Source organism: Podarcis pityusensis (assembly GCF_964106645.2).
Source record: "Podarcis pityusensis genome assembly, chromosome: 7".
Lineage (NCBI taxonomy): Eukaryota > Metazoa > Chordata > Lepidosauria > Squamata > Lacertidae > Podarcis > Podarcis pityusensis.
Window position 1 is genome coordinate 40,570,925 of NC_138031.1, and position 21,143 is coordinate 40,592,067.

Below are 21,143 nucleotides of genomic sequence, written 5' to 3' on the forward strand. Positions count from 1 at the left end.
GGATAGATAACATATTTCTGAGCATGTAGTTCAGCACACTGAATATGTGATTGTTTGGGTTTCATGCAAACATCACTGAATTTGAAGTTTATAGGAAGGAGAATTACAAATTCAATATCTACCTCTGACACTGTGAAGGCATGGTCATGGTAGCCTGACAGGAGCAAAACTTTTGACGTGAACAAACACAGACTGACACGAGCAAAGCTTTGCTCTGAATCTCTATGAAGTTTATGCTTATGTCTGTGGTTAACAAAAATAGAGAGATGGGTGAAATCTGCAACTTCATGTCTAGATTGGAGAGCTGAAAGAAAATTAAGAAAGGTCATGCAGAGACAGCAGAATTTGGAGGAAGCAAAAGAAGTGTGATATATATGGGGTAGATGCCAAGAGAACAATGAGGGGATGTTCAACCTGGGTAACAAATGGGTAATAATAAAATAAGCTAAAAATCGCAGCTTTGGTCCATCTTTTAAGGGAGCCTTGCTCTTTTCACCCAGATGCTTACAAATACATTTTATGCAGGTATCGCACCAGGTAGGTATCAGATAAATAATGTAAGCATATCATTAAGTTATTGGCCAATTTTTGCAAGCACAAAAGATGGAAGATAGAAAGGGGAGTTATAAAACAAAGATACATTCTGCTAAATGAATAAAATGAATAAGCAGTTCAGCTGCAGTGAGCCATCTTTGAGCAGTAATTATATCTACTACTGTGGCCAAAGTCTTGGGACAATTTGTTGTGACTGAAGCCTTGTGGGCATTTGCCTTGTTTTGCGCTTAACAAGCTTGAGTTGCACCTTTTCCCCTTTTGTAGTATGAATTTCTGTTCCTGCTTACATGGTCTACAGAACCCTGGCAAACCCTCTCACTGTGCTTACAAGGTGTTCTTAAGTAATCCAACTCAATCAGGCTCAAAGTGTTTTGTGTCTTTCTGAGAGCTATCAAAGCTTTTCGGTTTGGATTCAGTATGTTGGAAGAACATCTATTCTCTTACTTCCAGTGATGTTAGAATCGCAATGTATCTTCTGGTCAGCAGAAACTTTGGTATCTGAATCTGACTAGAAGATTTAAAACATTTTACACTGAAAGGGAAACTGCAAAGAGGTTTAACAAAAGTATTATTTTTCAGTTTATTTTTTAGAGCACGTTTTGTATTTGATTGAGCAATGGTGGTAATGCTGAAGTAACTCACAGGGCAATCCTATAACAAGATCTGCTAGCATGAGCAACTTAGGATACAGTGGATCTCTAGTTTAGCCGGCTCAGCCAGCATTAAGTCCCCAACCCCAGCTCAGCCTTATTTTTATTTTGGCTTTCATTTAGTGTTGGTTGCATTGTTCAAATACAATAAATAATAAATAATAAGTCTATCAGTCACCCCACGGAGTACATGGAGCCTCCATAGGTTCCCAACTACACCACACATTTAATGCATTTTTAAAAAAATACTTTATATAATTTCTAAAAAAAGCAGCACTCTTGATGACAGTAATGTTCAAAAGTGAATTCTGACTCCGCATTCTAAATTTAGTGAAGAGTTGCACGTACAATAATTCTTGCCCTAAAAACACAATTCTTTTTCCATTCGCTGAGATGTTGTCTGTGCTTTTAATTACAGTACAGTACACCTCGTACAATTGGTACTATGCCCTGGAGGCTAAAGTGCCATATTAGTTTCAGTCATCCATCTTTCATTTAATTTTCTTTTTCAACACAGACCGCAGCATTTGTCAGAGGAATCCTGCTTGGGATTTTATCTTTTTTTTATTTATTGCAACAGAAGTGGCTCTGATGCATTCAAGGGTGGTTCCACCCACACTTCGGCAAGCTAGCTAGGAGTTTTCATCTCCTTTACCAAGTGACACAGGAAATTAGCTAGCAGAGTAGCAATCTTATTTAAGCTTTCTCCATGTGTCTTTCTCCATGAATAATTTCCCTACCTCCAAACCATATGGCTCTTGAGATAAGCAACCAATTGAAAACTTCATTATTAAACACAGGAATTGCCATACTAGGCAAGATAACTGGTTCATTTAGTCAGGATCCTGTCACTAAGTACAAACTGTACTACAGCCTTCAAGGGGGGGAAATCCACTAGCATCCCCTCCCCGTCACAATCAATCAAGCGAAATAAATTGACATAAGCAATTGGCCGTTGGCTGCTTTTGCTCACGTTGCCCAACACCACATTGTTGAAATTTCGGTACTCAAAACAAAGCAACAAATCTGCTTGGTTTCTCACGTGGAATAGTTATTAATACTAATCTCAGTTTAAAATATTGCTTTAGTTAAATGCCTGGTTATCTGAATGGTTTGAAAAAAGGCAGCTTGGCTAGCATTGACCTGTAGGGCCTTTTCAGTGGTGGTTTGTGGATTGTCCTCCCTCGTAAGGTCTGCCTGCCACTCTCTTCACTGACTGGCAGTATAAACTGAAAAACATTCCTCTTTACCCAGGCACGTGATGGATGAAAAGCACTGTTCCTTCCAACCCTGAGATGACTGTTTTTAGAACTGTTTTCAACTGTTTTTAAATACACATATGTATGTCTTATTGATGAGTTTGCTGCCCTGGGCTCCATTGAGAGAAAGGATGGGATATAAATTGAATGAATGAATGCATCTGGCTCAAACTGTACTTTATATATATTCCTCTTAAAAATAAAGGTCAACATTCAAAATTGGTATTATGTGCTGTAGATGCTTGTCAGCAATCACCAATAATGCTAACATTTCCCAACTCTGGACTTTCAGTGTAGCATACGTCATTTTTGCTTATGTGTCTACCTCATACACCTCCATTGATTAATCCAATCCAAAATCTTGAGATATGACCATTTAAACAAAGAAATTCAACTATTTTTCCTCCTTGCTGGGCAATTTGTCAGAATGATCTCTTATTACCAAATATTATCTCTCCCTCTTACCAGGCCTCTGTTTTAAATGAACTGAAACTCCAAACATCATTCCTTCTATAGTACCGTATTGTGCTGTATTGTTCTTTCAGCAGTGATGTCTTATCAAAGCCATATATTTTATTATGTTTATTTATTTAACAAACCCACTGATGGCAGTTGGATTGGGTTGGGATTCTTCTGGTCCTCAACTGGCCCAGCTCCAAAACATTCTGCTTCGTACACTAGCTACCGCAGGCAGAGACATCACTGGAAGTAGCTTCTTCCTACCTGTGGTTTATGTACATAGCTAAGAGCTTCATGGTGGTGGAGTCTAGCGCAGCTGGTGGAGCTGGGGGGAGGGACACCTCTACCCCACCCAAATTCCCTCCAGCACAACTGAATGGAGTTTGGACTGGTCTGTCAATCACCCAGTCTTATGACTACTATGGATATTTAGCTTCCACTGTAGATTTTACTAAGTGGATAATATGAGTGCACTACTCTAAAATGTCATGTCAAGATAGGTGAAGGAATTGCTGACTTAAAAGGTTAAATAAGCCACTCTTTTAAACCATAAATTTGTTTAAACTTAAGCATACAGAAGCTTAAGTACTAGAGTTGCCAACCAATTAAATATGTTTTAGCTGATGAACTGTCTGGAATTCAACCAAATTAACTAATTAAATTTAAGTGTATTTACATATTATAGTGGGTAATATTTCATGCATGCCTATACATAGTAATTATGCCTGGGAAATTATAGTAAAATATATTAGACCTTGCATTATAACTTAACAACTGATAAATTATGAAGTGGTGCTGAATTATGCTGAATCCAATTTTGTGTCTTTTGTGTTTTTTAAGCTCTTGGAAGCATTTGCTCACTGTGATAAATGGAGTGTTTTTTAAAATGCATATTTCAATTTATAAACCCACCACCCACCAGACTACTGCCAGGGCAGGTTACATCAAGATACCAAACATCTACCATAAACCAGTTTTAAGATTAACCATTTCTCACACCACACCACTCACTCCCCTTGCCTGTGGAACCATATAAACATCCTCCCTGGTTGATCTTCATACATAACCAGGTTAGAAGAGAATAAGATGTTCATTCAGCTATTTGGGACCCAAGTTGTTCAGGGCTTTGTGTGTCAGTGTTAGCACTCTGACTGGGCCTGGAAGCATGTTGGCAAGTGAACCACACATTCTTCAGGACTGGTCTCTTGTGGTCCCATCTGGTTGTACCACTCAATGTTCTGCCATTCATATTCTAGACTAGTTGCAGCTTCCAAGTTATATTGAAGGGTAGCCCTGCATAGAGCAGTAAGCCAGTCAGGAATTTACCTATACAGTCTTACCTTGGTTCTTGAGAGGAATCCTTTTCGGAAGTCCATTTGACTTCCAAAAACATTAAAAAACCAACGCACAGCTTCCAATTGGCTGCAGGAGCTTCTTGCACTCAATTGGAAAAAGTTTGTAAACCAGAACACTTACTTCCAGGTTTGCGGCATTCGGGAGCCAAAACATTCGAGTCATAAGGCATTCGAGAACCAAGGTACAACAGTATATTTCCTTTGCTCACATATATGAAACTGACAAGTTTCTCTGCAGAAAAAGCGATGGCATTCCTTGTAATTATTCTAGCATCAGTCAAGTGAGGAAGTGCATATATGCCAAGTGGCAAAAGGCTGTTTCTGTTCATTTTGTCTTCCTTACAAGATGCAAGTTAATTATTAACTTCAAATATCAACCCTCGGAAGTGACCCATGCCTTGTTGTTTACCTCTCTGTTTATGTGGCTGAGATATTAAAAGCTTTGCATGATAAATGATAGCAGTGCTTGGATGACTCTTTAGCACTTGTGTGTGAAGAAGGGGGAGCAGATTACCAATTAGTCCTGCTGAATTTACTCTCATGTGGCAAGAAATCTGAATTATAGATTCAAAACCACAGGGTTGGATCAAGACTGAGGACCAAACTACATGCTATGCTTAATGGGTAGTTCTTTTCCACCACTTCATTTTTTTAATGAACTACAGTCATGAAGTAGGGGGCATACCCTACAAGGAATGCGGTACATAGGGAGGGGAGACTTATGTCTTCTCTCCAAACTGTGATCAGAATTGAAACTGGCTGGCTGCCCATTCTGACACGGCTAGAATGCTTAGGGGGAAAGCTTTCAAGTGACACCAGCAGGAAGCTTTTCCCAAGAACTCTAGCAATAAAGGAGATTTTCACTTGTCCTTCCTAGTACACTGCACTTCCAAAAAGGATTGCCATGCCTCCTGCATGCCTATAATTAATAGAAGTAAAACAAGCAACGTAGCTATGTGCTAGATGTTGCCTTGGTTCATATGTCCTGCTATACCGATCTATGGCTTAGTATGACGATGTCAGTGTGCAGGGAAGAGATTACATCCTCTGTCATTCTGCTGTGGTGCTGAATTGTGCTAAAGCACAATTTGGCATATAGTACATTGTCCACATCCAGGCTGGTGGCTTATCTATCTGTACATGAACCGGAAGCTTTAACAAAGATTTCTCCTGTGGTTTATGGTTTGTGATTTTTCTGGCCAACCATGGCTTAGATCATCAGTGCAGCATAGCAGCAGAAGGACCAGAGAGGAGCAAAGAGGCTGGTTTAGTGTGACAACTGAACTAGGCCATTAAATATTGTATGTCACATAGGTACACTTAGTTCCTATTGAAATCACTTAAAATAGTCATGGCCAACTCGCAACACTGATTTCAAATGGGACTAAGTATGATTAACTTAGAGTGGTAGTCATCTAAGTTTTAGCCATCTAGTAAACTTACTGAAATTAATGGACCTGACTTAAACATATTACTCAGTTTCAAAACTTGGTTGACTATCACCCATAACATAAAATTCACTAATAAGGGCCAAACCATGCTGTGCAAAATGCATAATGATGGTGGTGATGATGATGATGATAGTTAAGAAAGGTAAACGGATGGTGTTGATTGTTTTAGAGATCACAGTGGGGACTGGAGGTTTACTCCCTTTCCTCCCTAACTGCAAGTGTGATAAAAAATCTGCCCAGAACTACAAGGTTTAGAAAAATTGCTGTTGTTGTTTTAAAAAAGCTCTCATAGCCATACTGAAGAGTGAGGAAAGATTCTTTTGGGGGGTCACAGCTTGGGATGAATGGGTTAACTCTCCTCTCCCTATGTGCAGTGAAAGTCCACACAATCAAGCAAGTGCAAGATGTAGTTTGGCCCTGAGTCTATAACATCTAGAAATCATCCCACATCTTTTCCATATTGCTTCACTGCTGAGAAGTCTCTCTTCCGAGCAAATGTCCACCTGCAGTATCATTGCCACAGGCTTTCTTGCTTGCTTGCTTGCTTGCTTGCTTGCTTACTTCCTTCCTTCCTGTTTTGCTTGAACTGGCCCTGCACCATCTTTTACAAAACCCTGAGAGAAATCTGAACCATGTTTAATCTTTTAAATGTGGTCATTTGTTTCCAGTGGCCTTGACACTCTGCTGGCTTGATCCTAGCCTCAACAGGATTTCCTGCTACTTAGCCTGCTCACTTCACAAGCTTGCTTTAACACATGAAAGAACTGAGGCTTGAGAGAAAGATCAGAGGGATGAAGCTGGCTCCATTACGTAGAATCTGGGCTTGACTCTAATGACCAGGCTGAAAGATCCATTCATTTGGCAGAACTGACAAAGGAGGCATTAAGGGGATAAGACAAAAGGACTCAAAAGACTATGATGAGGGTAGCCAGGTATGAGATACTAGGACAGACGTTTTCTGCTAAATAACTCAGAAGGAATCACAATTCATCCACCCTGCTGATGTTTGCTGCACAGCTACAGTTCTTTCCCTAATGAAATATAGAAATGAAATAGGCAGCAAAGATGTGTAAAGAGAATGTAAGCTAGGTGCCAACTGCAGAGAAGTAATTTGTGATGCTATTATGTTTGTGAGTTACTGGATCATCTGAAAACAGAATGAAATCCACATCATTTCCTGTGTCATTTGAGAACTCATATGGGTGAAATGCAGATTTTGCTCAGCATATTTCTCTCCTTTGTGAGCATCTTGTAAAGCCATGGGAATCCTCCAGGGATGACACAGAAAACAAAACTTTCTCATGCACTGACAATGCAGAAAGGCAAGAGGGGTGGGTGGTTTGAGAATGGATTACACTGGAAGCTGAACCTTCATGCCACCCTGGGCTTCACTGGGAGGAAGGGAAACTTATAAAGTGAATAAATATAAAAATTGAATTTAAAAAGTGGAAAGGTTCTATGAAGAAAGGAGAAAAACTAGCAGAGGCAAAGAGTTGAGACAAAATATAGCCTTCAAAGAGCAGTAACAGGTGTCAGCGAGTGAGCCGGCTGTAAATCACACTGTTCAGAGTTAGCAAAAACACAATCTTCACAGATCTGTTTGAGTGCCAGCCCTAAGGAGCACAGCAGCGTATCCCCAGTAGGTCTTGCCCCATGGATCAGTTGCGAGACTGAAACTCCCCACCTCCTTACAGCTGTTTAAGTCACCTTCTCCCAAGGGCTTTCCACAAGCAATCAGAAACTATGCCTGCATGAAGCCTGAGCAAGTAAAGTAGTAGCTTTGTGACCACCATGAAGGCCAGCCAATCAGCACTCTGCACAGACAAGACGTTGGTTTGGATGGAATGCAGCTTTGGCTTCATGACTGGCTGGCTGTTGTGACAACAAGCACTTCACACAGGTGGGTTTGGGGAACACAAGGAACCTGCCTTATACTGAGTCAGAACATTGGTCCATCTACCTCAGTACAGTGGTACCTCAGGTTTAAGAACTTCATTCGTTCTGGAGGTCCGTTCTTAACCTGAAACAGTTCTTAACCTGAGGTACCACTTTACCTAATGGGGCCTCCCGCTGCTGCCACGTGATTTCTGTTCTTATGCTGAAGCAAAGTTTTTAACCCAAGGTACTATTTCTGGGTTAGCGGAGTCTGTAACCTGAAGCGTCTGTAACCCAAAGCATCTGTAACCTAAGGTACCTCTGTACTTTCTTCACAGACTGCAATAGTGATCTGTGAGGCATCAGCACTTACCTGACTTCCCATCCCCATCACTGTGGATTACTGGGAGGGAGAGAGGGAGGCAGTAGAAAGGTCAGTGTGCTGGTGTGAGAACACCAGTTTGGCTCTGCCGGTGGATTTGTGCCCTGCTGACCTTGCTGCTACCTCTCTCCTTCCTGGGAAGTCACAGCATTGCCTATGATGGGAGGTCAGGTAAGTGCCAACACTCTGCTGACTGATTGACAGCAGCTTTCCAGGGTTTCACAAAGGCAGTCTTTTTCCTATGTTATACTAGTATGGTGTGTTTGGAGAGGAAGAGTACCTCTGATGGGGATATGTCATACTCCCTTGGAAGTAGTTCATCCACCTTTGGTCCCCACCCTACACTCTCACCTGTGGCCCCTAGAAGCTGTCAGCATGCAGCTGCGGTCACACAATAACCAGTAAACTTTCCATTGATGCTGAGCTGGACAAGCATATTAGCAAGGCAACTATGGCAATGGCTTGCCTCTCCAAAAGAGTATGGCAGAATGTGATGCAAATGACCAATACCAAGATGAAGGTCTGCGCGTTGAGCACACTGTTTTATGGAAATGAGTCATGGACTGTGGCAATCACACAGGGTCCCCGGACGTTTGACGGTCTGTTGATCCCTGTGCCACCACTGTGCCCGCTTTCCCGCTGCCACCAACCCGTTACTCTCGGGTACACACTGAGTCCAGACAGCTGTTAACATTAAACCAAATAAACAAGTTTCTTTTATAGGCATTAACAAGTTTATGGTTTCAGATAATTTTTCTTGTCAGTTTCTTAACCTTAGTTTCTTTACCGGCCTATACCTTCCTAATGCCTTCTGACTGATTATCCCAACTGTTTAACTGACTCCTCTTAACAGATTCTCTCAGTATCTCACATCAAACTTGCCCAACCCGCCAACTTATCCTCCCTCTCCCTTCTCTAACTCCAGACTGACTTCTTAACAACTCTAACTCTAACTCCTCCCCTTGGGTTCCTATTGATTAATCATTTTACACTTAGTTAGCCCTTTCCTTATGACCCAGTATGATGTCACACACCTAGGAGGGCAAATGCCACATTGACAACTTATATCTGCCAGGAGCAATGCCTCAATGCTTTACATATGTGCTGTGTCAGGAAGATTTTGGGCATCAGATGGCAGAACAGAGATTTGACCGAACAAATATGTGCTCTCCCCAAGCCCACATCCCCAGCATGTTCACACTTCTGTCTCAGTATCATCTACACTGTTTTGGTCTGTACACAGAATGCAAGATGGCAGGAACCTCAAGGATGTGCTCTACGCGGAGCTGGCTTCAGGCACTAGGCCTGTTGAGAAGACCACCTCTGTGTTACAAAGATGTCAGCAAACATGACATGAAGGGTGGCAACATTAACCTCATTGCATAGAAATCCCTTGCAGATTATCAGTGTCTAGTGACAGAGAGACAGGTCATGGTTCCATAGCAGTGACCAGAGGAAGAAGGACTGCTGGGAGAAGTGTAGAGAGAAGGAATGCCATGGTGCACCTTTAGCAGCAAAACCTTCATCTGCCCCCCTTCAATAAAGCATGTCTCTCCCATATTGGTCTCTACAGCCACAGCTGGTGCTGTAACTCTCCAATGGTTTGACTTTACCCCCCAAAGGTGCATAAGACAAATGGATGCCAACAGCATATATTTACCTAATACATTTCAAAGTCAGCAAAAGATCAGAGTGTAAATTGGATAAATACAGGAGTCTGTGGCATTCCCTTCCTTCCGACAGAGGCGGAGCTAGGTGCTCCGGCAGCCGGAGGGGCATACACCTGGGGGGCAGGGCGAGTGGCTCACAGGGGTGGGGCAAGCGCCCCCCAGGGGGGTACCACGAGCGGCATCCCAGGGGGGTGCCGCAAACGGCAAGCAGAGGCATGGGGGCAGCGGCACAGCAATGTCACCCCCCACCCCGGGGATGGCACACGGGGCGGACCACACCCACCTTCCTCTGCCACTGCCTTTTGAGACTCTGAAGTTTACAAAGCTATTAAAAGTATGTAAGATATTTTTATTTCTTTGAAGGGTTTATGTGCTATGTTAAAATGTCAGTTAAACATCAGGTGAGAGTTAACACCCTCTCTATGAATTCATACTGGTTCTCCACTAGAAATATGAAAGCAACTTTTTTGGGGAGGAGGGGGTTGTGCCTTGATTAGCCTCCTTGAAGCCTCTCTAACCTCTCCAGAGAAACAATAATATTTGTTTGAAAGCTTCCGTTTTTCTTTGCATGTGTACTGTGAAAAGATGTGACTATAGTTAGCTACCAACAGATGTGTTTTCAGCCACTGCTTTTATTTAAAAACTTGGGGGAGATTAATTTAATAAGCCATATGTTTGTTCATTTTTAAGAAAAAATCTGACCTCTGAACGTTGGAAATCTGTATGTTTTGTTTGAAACATTAGTCATAAATCTATGGGATTTATATAAAACTATAGCATCATTTATGCAAGAGAACTGCCTAGGTATGCAAGTTTGCTTAGCAGCAGTTGGAGAATGTGCTGGGGGAAGTTGCTGATAAAATAATAATCTCTAACACATCTCAGGTCTATTATACAAATTTGCCACTAAATCAGACCTTTTGTGTTTAATCAGCATGCTGTTATCTACTGGCATTTTGTACTCAGGAGATTAGGTATCGACAAATGAAAGCATTTACTTAAATAAGCACACCTTATTTAAGTAAATGTGTTGTATTTGTGCATTTCATTTGCACCAAGTACAATTATCATAGTTTATTAAGTAACGACTACATGCTAATAACTGGAAATAAGTGCGCCATCTTCAAATATCTGAAGGGTTGTCACATGGAAGATGGAACAAGCTTGCTTTTTGCTGCTCCACAGGGTAAGACCTGAACCAACATTACAAAGAAAGGAGATTCCAACTAAACATCAGGAAGAACTTTATGGTGGCAAGAACTGTTTGACTATAGAATGGACTACTTCAGAAGGTGGTGGACCTTCTTTCATTACAGGTTTTCAAGCAGAGGTTGGATGGCCATCTGTCATGGATACTTTAGCTGAGATTCCTGCATTGCAGGGGTTGGACTAGATGACCTTTGGGATCCCTTGTAATTCAAAAATTCTGTGATCCTGTTATTTGTGTAAAAAAAATTGTGAAGGGAGAAGGAGTAGAATAATTGTTCCTATTCTTTATTTTATTTCTGTACAGCATTGTATCACTTGGACAATTTCCATGGAATACTGCTTCTGGGTTGTTATCAACTAGGGATTACACATACCACTCATTCATCTTTATCAGTGTTTAATTTAGATTTTATTTCAGATTTCCTGCTCTTTCTTTCAGTGCAAGTCTTTATTTCAGGATTAATTGTGTGGGAGTGGGAATAAACTGTGAATCTTGACTGGCTGGTTAGCACAATTGCTCAGAACTTAATGGTACCTGCTGGAGCTTATTCAGGAAGCAGTTATCTCCCTAAGGCTTCTTAAAATTAAATGAATTCCAAAGGCCACACCATAAGCTTCGCATTGTTGTTGCAGTGCTCATGCACACAGAGCCACACACATATACACATTCTCCCAAGACTCTCCACAGTTCTATCGATGATTCAAGACTGCAACAGCTTGAGGCCAGTGATATTTCCAAGAATCCAACTGGCATCCATAAAAGAAAAGGCATAAAGACAGCAAAGAAGAATTCAAGCAAATAAGTATTGATTTTCTTTTTAAAAAATTGTTGTAGTTACAGTTTGGCCTAAAGAGCAACATGGTGATGAAAGATACCAGGCAAATCCCCAAAATATGCCAGCTAAAAATCCACAAGGGGTTGATCTCCCTCTGAATCTGTACAAGTTCATTAAAACCCCAACACTGCTTCTTTCACATCTCTAGTGACAAATGAATGCCTATACCAAATTGTGACTGAGCATTTTGTTATAATTTATTGATTAAATATCAACCTTGTCTTTTGACTAAATAATGCTCAATGCACAAGTAAAAAAAAAAGTATAAAACAATAAAACAGCAATAAGATGCATTTTTTAAAAAAATAACAACAACAACATGAAAATGAGGCAGGATAAACACCAATTAAATCAGTAGACATTAGGAGAAAAATCAATATAACTCACTAAATACTTCCTTGGACGAAGAGAAGAGAGTTCCAAGGGCCAGTAGTGACATTGACAAGACTCTACTTCCAGTCCCGGAAACTAAGGCTGCCCTTGCCGATACCCAAAATGTCACGACCGACTTTAATTGCCACTGTGAACAGAAGGAAGATAGTAAAGTCAGAGCCTGAAAGAGTTCTAGTGTGCTTAATCAGAGGCATGCATCCTAGAACAAAGACTGCAGGAAAAGCAGGGGAATTGGCAGACAGTATATGGGACATATATAGTATTCTGCTTTGCAACTAAATAATAGCTACACGTATTTTTTCCATCACATATTCTCTTTCAATACTAGAAATTTTCCAGTGTATCTGAATTGCCATTATAAGAAGCAAGCATCAACAAACAAAAAGGAGCTCTTAAAAAATTCTTCCAAGAAATGGTTCTAAAGTGCCTTGAAAATAATCATAAAAGTGCTAGTGTCACAAGTCTCGTGGAGATGCCATGGAGAGGATGGTGAGAGCCTGAGGAGGAATGGGACCGCTCCACTCTTCAAAAAGAAAATGTGCAGGGAGTGCATTGATTGTTGGATCAATGTCTTAGCTTGTGCTTAGTCAGGTGTCTATTATACCTCTGCACCTCCTGCACCTTTTCACCTGTGCCTTCCCTATGTACTGATCTGATTTACACATTAAAGGCTTTGACAAAAACAGAGCTGGGAGTTGAAGTTCATCATCTGGCACTGAAGGCCAAGACAGCTATTAGCACATGAAGTTCATTTCTCTGGTTTTAAATAGTTCTTTTAGAATCCAGTTTCTACTGCACTGATTTTACTGCATTCGTTTCCCTTTGTATGAACACTTAACATTGCCGCCTAGACTTCAGCAGCCATTAAGGCATTCTTGATACGTTTCATAATTAAAATATGGAAGAGGAAACCTCCTTGAAGCTACAAACCGAGATTTCATTATCACTAGGAATCACCTCAAGCACAACACTTTTCAATGGTGAAAAGTTATGTTTTCAACAGCATGGCACTGTGTACTGTGGGTGAGATCTAACCACACTGCTATGTGGTAATAGAAACCAACTCCACTTATGCATCAAGAAATGGGCAGCAATTTCTTCAGACAACAGCCATTTGCACCTTCAGCCTTGCCTCCAGGGGTAATTTTGGAGAGTGTGAAGCCTACCTCTTGAAGGGGGAAGCTAGAATGCCTCCTTGTAAAGAGCACAGTGGAGTCTCTGAATTGCAACCCTGTGTAATAAAGGGAAGCATATCCATGTGTGAATTGGCCCGAAGGGTAGCAAAATAAAGCCTCTCATAATGACAGGCAAACATGACTTGTTTTCACTTTGGCCTTGTACCATCTCCAGCTATCCTTCATTCTAGTATCATCTGTAGTAGGACAACTTTGCAGTAACTAAAATTCTTATTAGAAAATTTGGCGTGAAGTTCTAGTAATTTATTTAAGAACAACTGGGATGTTTTTGGAATGTTAGGGATATATGAAGAAATGCCAGCGTGGTTTATTCAATACTTATTTTTGCTTGTGTAACACAATGTTGGAAAATTTAAAGACGGACCACATATTGCAGTCTGTCTATATTGTGCATCATGGCTTCATGTATCATTTATGCACTGGTTTAGATAAGCACAATTTTATTATTTCAGCACTGCTTTGTAGTGTTTTCCAGCAATCCTGTGTCGCCTTTGTACACATGCCAATATATTATCCATATTTTGTTGCTTAGCCTGAGGAAATTTGCAAATGAACAAAACCAATCCAAAAAGTCAAAATAATATTTTATTAAAATCCAGCCTTTATTTACTTTCCCACGCCAAAAGAAGAAGAACTACTTGCATTCCCTACTTTATAGTATAATATAGCAGCTTCAATCCTTGGCGATTTCCCACATGTAGCTCCAAAAGGGCCTATCAATCCTCTAACACCAACTGGCCCCCAAAAGCCTTTAAGAAAGATGTTCTGTGCTTAGCTATTTGATGTTCATTATCTCCTTTTGCTCCATTTACACCACATTTCTGGAGTGCCTTGAGCTTCTTTCAATAATCCCATCAATCCTCTCATTTGCTGTATGCTTTGTAGTTTTTATGCTTTGACTTTCACCCAGATATTGTTCTTTGTTGCTTTTGGTTTCTGCTTTCCCTTTTTCATGGCAAGAGGAAACCTTCCTTCCTCTCCCCTCCTTTACATCACTTATTGAAATCCCTTTTGCTCCTCTCCCTGTACCAGTTAAAATAGGTTGTTTAAAATTTAAAAAAACCCTGAAAATTCAGATCAACCTTTTTTCTTCCTTATACATTCATTCTTATTATTGAATACAAGAATCTAAGTACTCTTCACTTAGAGGCTTCTTAAATGTTAGCTTAACCATAGGAGAACTCCTTTCCAATACACAGCTCCAGCACTGATGGGAGATAACACGTAAGTGACTCAATTGTGTGGGTCTTTCCCACTGAATGGGCATTTCCCATCCTAGCAGGGACCAGTTCCACAGTTGGGTCCTATTCAATGATTCCCAGCCATGTGATTGGATAAATTTTTTTTTACCTCAACCATGTAGAAATCAACTCATTCAAAATGCAGCTTTGGCATAGTGATAAAGGATGAGGACATGATCAAGCAATGTGCCAGATCATAATCACAGGGAGACATGACAACAGGAGGAACTGGAGTCCAGAATAGAAATTGTAGATATAAGAAACCAATCATGGCTGGGTCTCCTGTCTGCTTCCGGTGCAATTATTAGACCATTTGTTTCAATACTCTGTGTCAATCATCAGAAGAGATTACATTATCACATTGTTCAGGCTGCATGTCGAAGCAGGGCATATGAGGTCACAGTATGCACAAAGTATTGCATTCCCATTGGAGTCCTGGTCAGTTGTAACTGTCAAAGGTCATGGGCACGTTTGAGACTGCAACACTACACCCAGATGAAGTGCTTTACTATTTACTACAAGTATAATCAATCAGTCTTCTTTATTGGCATACAGAGAATAAAAGAGTATATAAGTTAAAGCGTAAAAGTGGAGTCTGTTCATAAAAAAAGATCCTTTAAGATAAAACTAATAAAGGCATAATGTTAAAAAGTGCCTCTTGAGTCTTGTAGCAACATCAATCAATCAATTAATCAATCAATCAGTTTTATTGTTTGTAGACAATACAGTGGTACCTTGGTTTTCAAACTTAATCCATTCTGAGTGTCCGTTTGACTCCCAAAACCGTTTGAAAACCAAGGCGTGGCTTCCCATTGGCTGCAGGAGCTTCCTGTACTCAATCGGAAGCCACAGAAGCTGGGTCGGACATTGGGCTTCCAAAAAATGTTCGCAATCCGGGACACTTATTTCTGGGTATGCAGCATTCGGGAGCTGATTTGTTTGGGAGCCAAACCATTAGAGAACCAGTGTACCACTGTACAATATGAACACAGCTGAAAAACAGAGAAAAAACATTGCATACACCAGAACAAGGCAAATCTACAATGTCAGCAACTTCTAGCGACATAGTTTCATGGCATCTCTCATAAATTTGCTACTTTCTCTGTGATGTCATGCCTGCAGTAGAGAGGAAACCCCAGAGAAGTCTGAGCAATTTAAGCTTTCTTTCAGCATGGTATTCAAATATTCATCATGGATTTTTACATAAAAGGGGCAGTAGAATAAAACATGGACAATGATTTTGACCTGTTTTATACCACAAGGACAATACCTTTGCAGGATCGCGGATGGCATTACGCTAAATCTTGCAAGGGAGAAAGCTCTACGTTGGTGGGGATTGTATAGGTGATGCAAATATGGAGTGGCCTGGCCAAATGAAGGTAGCATCCCTAGCCCCAATGGATGCTTTGAATAAAATCACAAATTCAGAGCACAATCCTATGCATTTCTACTCAAAAGAAAGCCCCACTGAGTTCAGTGGGACTTACACAAGCAGGCATGTACAGACGTTCACTTCCCAATACTTATTTTTGTCCATTTTCACTTGCTTCTCCTCATGCCTTGAATTATCTATCCCCTGCTATCCATCACACTTCTGTTCCTTCCCTTAAGACTTTTATTTGCTTCCTTTTCTACTCAACAAGTATTTATCTGATTTATTTTTAAAATGCCAATAAGCATTTCCATTTATTTGTTATTTTGAGAGTCCATTCTTATGAAACTGCATAGTCTTTCCATCATTCCTCCATGTATATTATCTATTAAAAACTGCAAGCCTTCAGGCAGAGACTTGTCATTTTCTGCAACAGAAACCCAGATTGACTACCTAATGTTAAAATGGGTATACTCTTTCATTGCATTTTTTATGTAGACAATCACAATTAATTCCAGTGTGATTTTTGCCTTTAGAAACTATTTTAGTGGCAAAACAATCTGCCAAACACAGAATAGGAAACCAAAAATAAAAATGCAAAACTCAGAAACCTTGCCAATGTGTACTACAGTATGATCAAGTAAAAAAGAAAAAAAAGATAACAAGTCTAGCAAAATGGCTCACAGATCTCTAAACCCAATCTCATTATTTAATCCACGTTCCAAGTTCAGACATGATTAAAATAAAATCATGACATTCAAGGACACAATCAATTTTTACACAAATGATCTTTTGCTTGGATGTTGTTAAAGATGCATGTGTCATTTTCACTGTTTGTGCTTTCTTATGATTGTCACGCACTGCCAACTCTGTAGGCACCTTAAATCCCTTTTACTACTTGATACAACAAATGTTTATTGTGTTATCCATCAAGGGCATGAATTGCTTTGATAATAGTACAGTGGTAAAAAGGTAAAGAGACCCCTGACCATTAGGTCCAGTCGTGACCAACTCTAGGGTTGCAGCGCTCATCTCGCTTTATTGGCCGAGGGAGCCAGCGTACAGCTTCCAGGTCATGTGGCCAGCATGACTAAGCCACGTCTGGCGAACCAGAGTAGCACACAGAAACGCCGTTTACCTTCCCGCCGGAGCGGTACCTATTTATCTACTTGCACTTTGACATGCTTTCAAACTGCTAGGTTAGCAGGAGCACGGACCGCGCAACGGGAGCTCACCCCATCGTGGGGATTCAAACCACCGACCTTCTGATCAGCAAGTCCTAGGCTCTGTGGTTTAACCCACAGCACCACCCGCGTCCCTAGTACAGTGGTACCTTAGGTTAAGAACTTAATTCATTCTGGAGGTCTGTTCTTAACCTGAAACTGTTCTTAAACTGAGGTACCACTTTAGCTAATGGGGCCTCCTGCTGCGGCCACGCAGCCAGTGCACGATTTCTGTTCTCATCCTGAAGCAAAGTTCTTAACCCGAGGTACTATTTCTGGGTTAGCAGAGTCTGTAACCTGAAGCATCTGTAACCCGAGGTAGCACTGTATGTTGAGGTGAATCCAATTGGGGGGCAGATTTTGACAGCAGATTCTACAAGAGTAAGTGGCTTGGGGAAATTGTTAGAGGGGGAGTAGGCTTACCCAGATTCTTTAAAGAACCTAGAAAAGTCCAGAATGCCATTCCTCTACACTGGGTCTTGTGGCACATTCAAGCTTGGTTTAATAACAAAGCCATCTTCAGTCCTTACTAGTCCAAGCAATCACTGCCATGACCATCCCAAAGGGGGGAGTAAAAATCCATATATGAGGTAGTGAATGTTTTGGGTGTAAAGCATACAAAGGACTAGATGACAACAAGTGATCTATCTCAGTAGTAGGAACAATAGTGGAACCTGGTGAATAAATGAATGAGCAGAAGCATTATAATACAATTTGACATTGGTTGTAGGAATTAGCTAAGAAGATTTTTCAAACCTCATTGCACTGGAGATAATCAAGGACCAGTCAGACAGGATGAGTGCTGAGTGTAAGGCTGGAGTAATGTCGATTTAAAATTATTCAACATTTTAAAAGACCATCAACCAGATCTGCTATAATATTAATAGAAGTAACAATGTGCTAGATTAATTGGTTTATACACTCAAAACATTCTCCTATTATGTCAAATTCCACAGGGAGCCTAATACCAAGGCATGCAAGTCTCCAAAAACACCGCTAACAATAGAACTATACGTTACAACTAACAATGGAACTGTATTGTTTCTTGCAAATATTTCTTGCAAAAATTGGACATTCTTAACCCCCACACACAGGAGAACCAGTGGTTGCAGGAACTGAACTACTGAGTCTCTGCTACAAATTTCTCTTCTCCCTTATTACCTTGGCAACTGTGAGTTTTATAATATTTCTACCCTGCAAAAATACAGGACTCTTATACACACATTTTTGCAAAGCAGTTTCTCCTAATATAATACATTTTATTGTCCTTTTCACTAATATATTCATTATGTTGACATCACTCTAGTATATGCACTTTTGTACACAATACTTGATTGGAGAATTGCACTGCAAAATTCAGAGAAATGCAAATTTTGAAGGGGTGTTTGTGTTTTGATTTGCATAATGCAAAGTGTGGATTAAGTAGGTTCTCCTTCAAATGAGAACTCAGTCAGGTTTTTCCTCCATCCTCACCTCTAGGTTATTGTAAAAGTCAAGCTCAAGCAATCTATATAATGCTAAGCCGCTTGACTGCTGGAAGAGATTTTTGAAAAATGAATAATATATAAGGCTATGTTTCAGTCTTCAAATAAACAGATTTTAAATATCATATTTCATTATTTTCATTACAAGACCACAAATATTTGGTTTCAGCTGATGACAAAGGTCTCTCTATCTTTCTAAATAATGGTCTGTGTGTTTTAAAGATTTCACCATACTCCTGAAAAAGCAACTCCATTGAACTAAAAAAAAATCATTTAAAAAACAAACCCTTAGGCTGCAACCCTTTGCACAATTACTTGGGATTAAGTCCTATTGAGCATAGTGGGATTTACTTCTGGTTGAACTGGGTTGGCGGTACCGTTTGACAGTGTATTCAAAGTAACTGCTCTTGCCAAAAGGTTTCTTCCTTCTTAAAAACAGCTACAGACAATTTTAACTTTGTATTCACGCAACGCGGGTGGCACTGTGGGTAAAACCTCAGTGCCTAGGACTTGCTGATCTTAAGGTCTGCAGTTCGAATCCCCGCGGCGGGGTGAACTCCCATCGTTTGGTCCCAGCTCCTGCCCACCTAGCAGTTCGAAAGCACCCCTAAGTGCAAGTAGATAAATAAGTACCGCTTTATAGCGGGAAGGTAAACGGTGTTTCCGTGTGCTGCGCTGGCTCGCCAGTTGCAGCTTCGTCACGCTGGCCACGTGACCCGGAAGTGTCTTCGGACGGCACTGGCTCCCGGCCTCTTGAGTGAGATGAGCACGCAACCCTAGAGTCGGTCACGACTGGCTTGTACGGGCAGGGGTACCTTTACCTTTACCTTTATTCACGCAAGAGCTACTGTGCATTATAGCTACTCCCCTTTTACAGTATATAATGGTCTAAGCAAATTGTAACAAGTTCCCAAACAAACTAGGCAGATGAAGTAAGGCACATTTATAGTTTGGGTACTTGAAACTGAGATGCTGCTGATCAACAAAAACAGTGGGTCCCATGAGTTTATGAATTCAGTTGGTCTGGCTATCCTTTTCTCTTTTTAATCTTTGTTTGTTTGTTTGTTTGTTTGTTTGTTGTTAATAATATGAAACATGAGAAAAAATTAAAGAAACCAAAAGAAGAATCCCACAACAGCAAGAGGAACCAGTAAGCAAGCATTGTACCACCAACTATGGTTATTGGCAATTGTGAGCAATAAGAAGGAACGATGAAAATAACTTCTTTTTTTGCCAAATTGTATTCATTTATTGATTGTGCCACACACACAAAAAATGGTCTGACCATCCTAGTGAAGACTTGATCTATTCCTATAACAGGGAGTTGGGAGGGCCTCTCCTCCTCCCAGAGGGGAGGGGTTGTGAGCGGGAGCAGCTTCCCACAGCGGCAGGGAGGCGTATTCAGCTCCCTGCTCCTGATTGCCTCTGCTGCCATGGCCAAGCCTTCCAGCTGACCAATAGGGCTGGCTGGTGGGTGGGGCTAGCCGCATTTAAACAGCCATGGCAGCGCTCACTTCCCAGTCAGGTTCCTGCTAATCCTGATATGACTCCCTGCTGAGCGGGGTGGAGTCATGTATTGCTGTTTCATCCAATGCCTAAGCCAATACTACTCACATGCTGTAACCAATAAAAGTTGTGGCCTAATTTTGCCCATTAACCTAAAATAATGTGTCTTTGTCTCTTATTATAATCCTATGCGGGTGGCGGGTCCTCAACTCACAACCATAGCTTCTAGATGATGTCACATTTCTAACACTCAGGTGTCACGATGATTCAGTGGTGACCTGAGTCTGAATGGATGACGATTTAGCACAAGCAGAAGAATTCTCAAGAAATCTGACAAATCTGACTCTTTAGACTCTGTTTGAAGACCTATTGCATGGTGGTTAAAGAAATTAAAAATGTTTATTTCTCTTTCATCCTCAGTTTTCCAGCTGGGTGGTTGTTGTTGTTGCTGCTGCTGCTGCATTCTAGTACTAACCTGAGTGTAAGTTTTGCTCACTCCGTAGCCTGCTGTGATACTTTTGCTAGGTTCCTTGAGGATAAAATTGTTTGCATCCATCCTGGCTGCGGGGGGGGGGGGGGATGGGTGACACAATTTATTCTCCTGGACCTGTCAGCAGCTTTTGATATCATTAACCAACCTTCTGGACAAGTGACAGGGCTTGGGGCACCATGCTGTAGCAGTTCCAGACAACTAGAGGACTGCTGTTCCTTTGTCAGGGAATGCAGTTGTGGAACCCTTCAGAGACCCGGTATTACCCATATTGATCAACAAGGTCAACAACAGTGGTAGCATAATGTTTGCAAAAAAATATGGGAGGAATAGAGACTGGAAGAAAAAGGAATCTATAAAGTAAATGAGGAAAAAATAAAGAGCAGAGGAAGAGGAAGAAAGGTAGGAGGTAAGGGGGGGAGGCAAATAGGTTTAAATGGTGGAGGAGGTATTAAATCTCCAAAGATAACATAGTAAAATGAAGAAAATTAAGCCAGAGGGAGCATAAGAGACAAAATAAAGGAACAGAAGGTGATA

The 21,143-nt window shown here is 40.9% G+C and overlaps 1 protein-coding gene across 3 annotated transcripts in view; it reads right to left on the reverse strand.

The window, feature by feature from the left end:
- SNTG1 (syntrophin gamma 1) overlaps window positions 1-21,143 on the reverse strand; it is a 241,028-nt gene that overhangs the window by 143,233 nt on the left and 76,652 nt on the right. For 2 of the 3 annotated variants that reach the window (XM_081014050.1, XM_081014051.1), the window contains exon 3: window positions 12,089-12,221. The exons of the other annotated variant lie outside the window; for it this stretch is intronic. The gene's annotated coding sequence lies outside the window, so the exon portion shown is untranslated. The remainder of the gene's footprint in view (window positions 1-12,088; window positions 12,222-21,143) is intronic. 3 annotated transcript variants of the gene reach the window in all.